Below are 8,586 nucleotides of genomic sequence, written 5' to 3'. Positions count from 1 at the left end.
GGCGTTGTTCTGCCGCACTAGAAATACAAGACAATTAAATAAATAACACCCATGTTTTATCAGCTGCCTACACAGACACGTGTCAGAAGATGAATAACAATTATTTGTAAATTTGTACAGATAACACGTGAACCGCGGTCGAGATTCAATAGCGGTCTGTTTATGCCTCTGTGATAACAGAGAAGTCGAAGACAAAAAAAAAGAGTGGGCGGGATTAGAACCAGGTTAGCAAACCGAGCCATTGTACTGAGCACAATAACCTGAAAAATATTGCGGTGGACAACAAAGAAAAAAAAAGAGGGTGTATATATGATGTCCTTGGCCACCACAACCCATCAGGACGACCTCAGCACGTCTGGAATTCTGCCGCAGGAATGCCCGTACCGTTATTCCACATGCCGTATCATTATTCCACACGAAATTCCATCAAAACTATCTGAGGCCCAGGTGTGTTAAATTGATTTGAAATCTGGTGACTGGGATGGCGACAGCATACAGATTAGATGATTTTCATTATATATCATCAAACCGTCCAACAGGCTCAGTGACTGTTGGCGGAGCAATTGAAGAGACCACTGCCATCAGGAGAGTCAAATTAACCTAGGTAACTAGACAGCTTGCTTCGTTAAAACTTGGTATGACTAACAATGACAGTAGCATGGTAGGCAATTCAGCTGCAAGCCTTAAGTGGAGATCAGATTCAGGAACTGTATAATTATGTTAGACATGACAACCACACACAGAGAGAACAACATACCATGTGCTTCAATGAAACAGGTGTAAATGTCAGAGGAAATGCCATGCCATTTGGATGGTTCATTATCCACAGGCTATGAGGTATCTTATACTGGAAACCATATAGGCCTGCCTTTCCTCAGTTTCGTGACTCTGGTGTCTACCTTATGGATCTGATGTCTGTATACGGTTTTAGACATGTTGTAAAAGCTAAAAATAATTTGGTTCAAAGGAAATGAACAATTACGGCTTTCCCAAGTGAAATCGGTCTGTTTCTGTAGCGTTCTTAATGGGAGCAGTTTTTTTTTTTTTGTTATGGAAGTGTTTTCTGTCTGCTCAGTCCCAGGGCTGATATTTGATTCAGTTTCTCATTAGCGACGAGAAAGAGATGAGCTGCTCATCACAACATCACGGTCGAGGAGCGTGGGCTTCCGATCACAACTGATGACGGCGACGATTGATCTGTCGTACCCTCACACTGCTCACACCAACATCAATTTGGCCACTGTCACAGGAACTGAACACTGAGACACCGGTAAGTCAGACATTCTTCGTTAGGCCTACTCTGTTATTTGGCACCTGCCAGACATGCCATAGCAAGCATCCCTCTTTCAAAGTCACTGATGCTGTCCTCCTCCAGCCTTAACGGCCAAAACAACGTAAAACTGGACCTATCCAGCATTTTTATAAACGCCGTTAAGAAAAACGAGACAACCGAGGAACCAGACCCGCGTAGGAAGCGTTTGCTTTCAATGTAGTTAGCCTCCCTCATTCGCTGAAGCCTTTCTTTTGTTTTGGCAGTTACCTGTATAAGGTTATTGAGAATGCATGAGGCGGGGTGCGAGTGTAAAAATCATAAATATTGCACAGACAATCGGCAAAAGATGATGACTGAGAAACTGTTTGTGTGAATAAATCATGACGTTCTACAGTCCCTAGAGGGAGAGAAGATGAGCTTTTTTTTTTTTTTTTTTGTCCCTGGCTCAAGTGAGAAATCTGGTAAACCAATCAGTAGGGGGAGCTCTGACTCCTTCAATAGTGTGGCTAATCTACGGCGCAATGTCATTACTGTGTGAATGCAGACTCATGCCTCAAACCAATGAGGCAAAAGACGAGACGCCCACATGGAAACCATTTCACTTAAAAGCCATCTTACTTCAACCAAAATATTCAAATGAATCACGTACACATCCCATGTTGAAGGTTAGTCCCTAATTAGCACATATATAGGCTTACACTGTAAAACAGCGTGCAAAATTAGCAAGGTCGAGCAACCTGGATAAAGCCGGTTATATTTTCACTGAAGGGTTCAAGGTTATGAAAGCGTATATTAAAAAAAAAAAACCAAAACACATGCCTCATTCTGAAACAGTTCGACAGCATTAGGATTGGTGGTGGTAGGTGGGTGGGGGTGCGGGGGGAGGCCATTAACATAAATAGGTCTTTTTTTTTTTTCAAATATAAAATGATGACTAACCGTCTGTCATTGAATTCCTTCAATGTGGTGAACATTTATGAATTGGAAGGCAAAAAAAAAAAAAAAAAAGAACTCTTGTTATGTGGTAAATCATCACTTGACAGCTTACGTAAGGGTTCGGGCTTTTTTGGTTGAAATAATTGTCACTTAGTCACAGAGGCAACATGCATATGCAAGGTCCAGTGCTCTGTTCTCAATTCTCTCACTCAATACTGAGCCACAAATCTGATAAAACTTATCCTCTGTGGGCCCGGGACGCACACCACCAAGCCAGTGGTGTCCATAACACAACACTACACTGAAAAGCCACTGGAATGAACATGTAACCCCCGGGATACAGACTGCTCCAGTCTTACATTTTTATCTTCAATTCTGTTAAAAGTATTTCTTTTTAAAATCAAAGCTGTTTTCAGTCACTGTTTGTTGCTCAAGCGCTTTGACAGAGGACAGACATGTGGCGGTCCTTTCCGCAGTCTGCGCCAGCTTGTGTCAAATTTCGAAGTTCATGAAAGTCATTTTTAGATTCGCTGTAACGTTCAATGTTATATTTATTAATTAAGCAGGCTGTGATTCCTATTGCTGGTCAAACTGATGATTAGCCAAAATGCCTTCAGCTGCACTTATGAAGCTATCTCAGAAAGCATGAAAAGAAAAAATAGTCTGACCTCTCTCTCTCTCCCGCTCTTTCTCTCTCTTTCTCTCTCTCTCTCTCTCTCGTTGTTTTTCAGTACAGAAGGCTTTTTTAATGACAGGCAGAACAGCACACTAAAAAAAAAAAACCCAAAAAAAAACTAAAAAAAGAAAAAGCGTAGGGAGGAACGGTTAGTACTGACACCTGTGGAACAAAAGGACGTTTACAATTCTACATCAGACATTATGCTGCTGAGAAAAGAACGGTGGCTGAGATCTGAAGAACATCAGAAATGTTAGGTGTTTGGAGGTTAATGTTCAATGTCTCATCTATTTTCAGCATTTTAATGTTGTTTTCTGAAGACTGAGGTATTGCACTTGACAGATTTTATGCATCATGTTCTTCAGTCAGGCATAAGGTTTCTCCACGGCTCTGAATATTTGTACGGTTTCAACTATTGTTTCTATTAATCCTCAGTAAAGTAAAGCCTCTCTTTCTGAGAGGAGGTATAGCGTTTGTGTGCAGTAATGAAGTCCTTCTGGAGTTCTACCCCAGCGGTGTGTCAGGGTTCTCTCTCTTTCTGTTTGACTGAGCTCCGAAAGCGCACCATATTGCCTGTGTGTGTGTGTGTGTGTGTGTGTGTGTGTGTGTGTGTGTGTGTGTGGGGTGGGGTAGAGGTGTTTTCAGCACCAACACTGTGCCAGGACAGGTTTTGGCAGGCCCCAAGTTGAAGCTTGGCTGCTACGATGTCTTCAGCCTCCTTTTACTGTCTCCATCTGTTTTCCAAAGAGAGAGAGAGAGTGAGAGTGAGAGAGAGAGAGAGTGAGTGAGAGAGAGAGAGAGTGAGTTAGTGAGAGAGAGAGAGAGAGAGAGAGAGAGTGAGTGAGTGAGTGAGAGAGAGAGAGGGCACACTGGAATGATGTGAGAGACCTTCTTTAGCTTCTGCGATATCACTGAGGACAGGGCTTGTTGGGCATTTGCATCTTGGCAATATTACAACCAAGCAAATTACGTCTCACTTCAGTAACTAATGCATGATGTCCTCCTCACTGCATTTTATGTACAACCATCGTATCGTCTTTATGACATTTTATGCATGCTTCTAATGTCTGTGAATAATCTGATTTGAGTGGGCATATGACATTATGGGTCTTTAAAAGCATGACGCAGGAAATGCAGCTAACACATGAACCCATGAATTAGAAATGCATTGATGTGAGGTCAGCTTGGTTTGTGTGTGTGTGTGTGTGTGTGTGTGTGTGTGGTGTGTGTGTGTGTGTGTGTGTTCATGCGCGTGTGTTTTTATGTGTGTGTGTGTGTTCATGCGCGTGTGTGTTTGGTGTATTACGGATGTATTTATCTCAGAGACAGACAGGGCTTGTACTCTGGCTACGGGCAGACCTCTAAAACAGATAGATCTGGTTCATTTTCCTGATTGGATTCCCATGGTGACCATGGTTTGAATCTTCAGGTTGAATTTACTGTCTTATTAATCCATATGCTTTTTGTCTGCTGTGAAGCATCTTGCTGTGTGGGAAATGGCCTCTGTGCACTTCTTTATGGCTAGCAAATACATTATGATTTGTTTCATGTACGAAAAAACTAGCCCAGCGGGCTGCAATATCATTTCAAGATGTGCAATAGATCAGGGGTAAACTACATAAAAACCCATTAATATCACGCAAGTATACGTGAAGGAGCACAAACACTAACAATTAGTTCTCATTATAAATCCTGAAAGCACGGTCCAGAGAGACAATGAAGGCTGGCAGCCTTTCGTGCATTCACATAAATAAAGTGACATGTGTGTCCTTGTGTTCTGTATTCATTGAAGAAAGCCTGTCAAATGAGTGGTCCAAAGGGCTGGAAATACTTGTGTGGCCAAACATTGTGAAGAACACTGCGCGCCATAGAAAAGGCGGAGGCTTGGTGAGAAAGCGCTGCACAGTAAGCCATAGAAGGCATCGCCGTTAACTGAGAAACCCCCACATTAATCGGACAAAGTTCTTAAGTTAAATGAAGTGCTTAAAAAAAAAAAAACTTCTCAAAACTGTTCTCGAGGGAGGCAGCAGAATGGTAAAGGCTAAAGCTTTCTGCCGTGTAGAAAATTCCCATGAGTAGAAAAATACAGACCAAGAGTTGCTTTCGCCCTCTTCGGGCGCATTACTTTGGTACATCATACCTCTTTCCCCGTCTGAAAGGTTACTGTGCCCTAGTTGCTCTGCTCTCATTAACGAAGAACTAGCGCTTTCCTTGTTCCCAGCCTACCAGTTAACCTGTTTGAGTGCTGCATGCTCTACAGTGAATCACTCTGTTCTGCGAGTCACTCACTTGCTGGTGGTGGCTGATGATCGTGTCTGATTCTCCTTGCTAGCCGATCCTGGTCATTCAGCTTCGTTTTTGTGTTTTGTCACTAGTTCGTCTTGCTTTGTTCCCCATTCAGGAAACGAGGGGCCACTTCTGGCACTGAAGTTTATATATTCTTGATCCTTTCCTCCAGTATCACCACAGAGAGCAGGTGTCATGCAACACGGACCGTCTGCAGTGAACTCTCCACTGATATTTCTCAACCTTGGATAGCAGCCATTGGGACATTTTTATTTATTTATTTATTTTTTAAAAATGGATGTGACTTCTTTGTTTGCTGATGACTCTTTCTCATTCCAGACTAAATGCCAGGACAACACAAGCTACTTGAACTTTTCTTTTCTTTTTAGCTTTCTTTTTAAAATGATTTCTCCCCATTTCAACCCAATTTGAAATGTCCAGTTCCAGTCCGCTCTCCACTGCCACTCCAGTGTGAATTACCTTCAGTCTCTGCACTACACTGAACTTCACAATTCAAGCAATTTGTAAGTAAAACACCCTACATAAGACTTTGTTCTCCACAACTCCTCTACGTGTTGGGGCTTTTTTTTCCCTACTGGATCTTCATTTTGGCGCAAATGGCTTGAAGGTCCATCTTAAATGGCAGACGCCCTGGGAATCAGCCCATTTCATGCCTTCATGAACCCTCAGGGAAGCCTTGGATTTTTGGCATTTAAAACAGATAGAAAAAATAAATTGTTCTTCGGGCAGATATTTTTCTTGATTGAGCTGGAGCAATTCTCCATCCCCGGAGCGCAAAACACGTCAGCCGACCCTTCTCCGGAGGCTGCCGCTATCCGAGTGAATGGGAAACATGCCGAACCACGTTTTTTTTGGCTAACTTAGGCTCATTTTTGGGAAGGTACACTGATCATTTTGCCTGAAAGAAACTGGCACATTGCCTACTGTCGTTCCTAAGCGACAACGATGAGCCACTCAGTGTGAACGCTATCGCTCACAACTGACCGCGGAGACTTTTTTCCATATCTTCCCTCCACTCATCTTGATTCCACCAGTGTTGGAAAAGCAAGAAGAGGCAATATAACAGGTCTAATGGTACTGCACCTCGTTGCTCTTGAGTGCCGTGGTTGGTGCAGATCATCTTGACAGATTCTGTCAAGAAAAGACCTGCTCCTCTCTCAGGCGTGAGGGTCAGTTTGGGATGCTAACCCTTCTGTTTAATCTCGTGGGATACCCACCTGGTTTTGGGTCTCTCTCTCTCTCTCTCTCTCTCTCACTCTGTCCGTAGCTCCAGGATCTCCTCCACGAGACTGCCACACACACGCATATAGAAGCACTTTGAGACTCGATGAGGACAACATGGTGAGTGTGCTTTTGACCAGAACAATTTGATCAAGGGAGGACCCCATTTACCCAGAGGTGTAGTTAGCTGCTCTCTTAACTTGAGATATCAGGGGGCAAGTCCAGGCAACAGGGCAATCCCCACCATGTTACCTAGTTCTTGAAAGGAGCGCAGAAACTGGAGCCAAGGCAGACTGCCTCTGTGCCAGCATGTTTTTTTTTAATTACTCATCAGTACAGTACATAGTTTGTTAAAACTTTAGAAGGCATCTAAAGCATCTAAAATGTTTAAATATCATACTATATTGAGCAATGCAGCAAGCACCATTATAGAAGTGTTTATGTTATTACGCTATCTATCTATCCACACACACACACACGCACACACGCACACATATATATGAGAGACTGAAAGGTAGATAGACAGATAGATAGATAGATAGATAGATAGATAGATAGATAGATAGATAGATAGACATGTGGCTAGGTAGATCTTTTTCTTTTCAGTAAAAGCCATGTTACAAGTCAAGCTCCATTTAAAGACTCTATCATTTACTGTGATTTATATAACAGTCTGTGGTATTTATGTGGGACGCTATAGTCACGGTGTTGTTGTGATCTTATTTTTCTCCCATTTCTCCTCAATTTTTAATGTCCAAATTCATGCAATCAAGTCTCCTTCTTACATGGTCACCTCCACCGAGGTGAATGCAGCAGACTTTCTGTGGTGCACGTAAAGCCAAACATTAATTTCTCTGTTGTCAAGCAATGCGGCACACTTGGATCTTGGCTGACTTGCCCACATACGCTAACAAGGTCAGTTGCGTTTGACGGTTTTCTGGAAACAGCAGTGTGGTTATGGGATTCAAACCTTAATACGTCATCATTATAAGAGAGTATTTTGATGAAGTTTGCTTCTATCACAATGATCGGTGGTACTGTTTCCTTTCCCATTTCTCTGGCTGTTAACCTTCCTCAAACTGCTCAAAATGTCTACTCAGCAGTGTTTTAACAGGAAAAAACATCACTAAGACATGTCGCAATTCAGCCTTTACATTATACAAATATATATGAGTCACAAAATCATGTCTTATCAGTGGCTAAAACTGATAAGGTCTCTGTCATTAACACTGATTTCACTCTAATGCTCGCCTAAAAGTTTTTTCCTGAATGGTATACAGCCCAGCTGAGATAAGACGCACTAATTAAAAAGAGCTAAGTTAGCTCCCTCCAAACCGGAATTGAACGCTGGAGCATGTGTTAAAAATTCTGCTGGTAAAGTCGGCAATTGTACCACATTAATATTTAAGCAAGAAGAGTGCTTTGATCTTGCTGTGAATCTGCCCTCGTGCATGAACAATGTTTGCTATCCAGATTCAATGCTTTGCACTACAAGTTGCTGAGAAGCTGAATACCACAGAGGTATTCTTTAGATTTTGTATAAATACTTAAGAAGAATAGACTGATCATGAAAAAAAAAACTAGAAACTTAATTTATCAAAATGTTAACTGTCCCCCCGCCCCCCCCCAGCACTGAATCATTCATTGGACACACCATTTTCTTTACAGAGTGTACAAAAGTAGATAGTGTTGATCGTGCCAAGTGAAACATGTAAGTAAAGATTTAGAAAAAAACTGAGATGGGGGATTATACTGTATCAGTTACAATTCACGTGTTTATACAGCAAATATTCAATCAATCTCCATGGAGCCTTTTTTGGGGGGGGGGGGGGGGGGGTCACAGTTGTCAGTTTCTTTGTCGTTTGGTATTTTGATGTTGCCTTCCACAGTTTAAAGATATCTTCACTCTCTGAGGAAGGGTTTTCAGACTGTGAGTCAAGCCAGTGAAACATCTCATTTCTCCATTATTCAGTTTCAATAATATTTTGCCTAACTGTCTCCTGTGCCATTTTCTTAGATTCAGAGTTTCAGTGGAAAACAAGCACATTGCATTACCTATTAATAGCTTTATTGACAATTCTAGTCAGTATTGTTGAGTCCCGCTAGGGCTTAATATGGAAGACTGTTCAGTATTTATCAAACCTGTATTTGCTGAATGATCAAATTTACTCCT

This window comes from Chanos chanos, chromosome 10 (assembly GCF_902362185.1).
Source record: "Chanos chanos chromosome 10, fChaCha1.1, whole genome shotgun sequence".
NCBI classification, from domain to species: domain Eukaryota; kingdom Metazoa; phylum Chordata; class Actinopteri; order Gonorynchiformes; family Chanidae; genus Chanos; species Chanos chanos.
The sequence above is the reverse complement of the archived record's forward strand: the minus strand, read 5'-3'. Positions refer to the sequence as shown.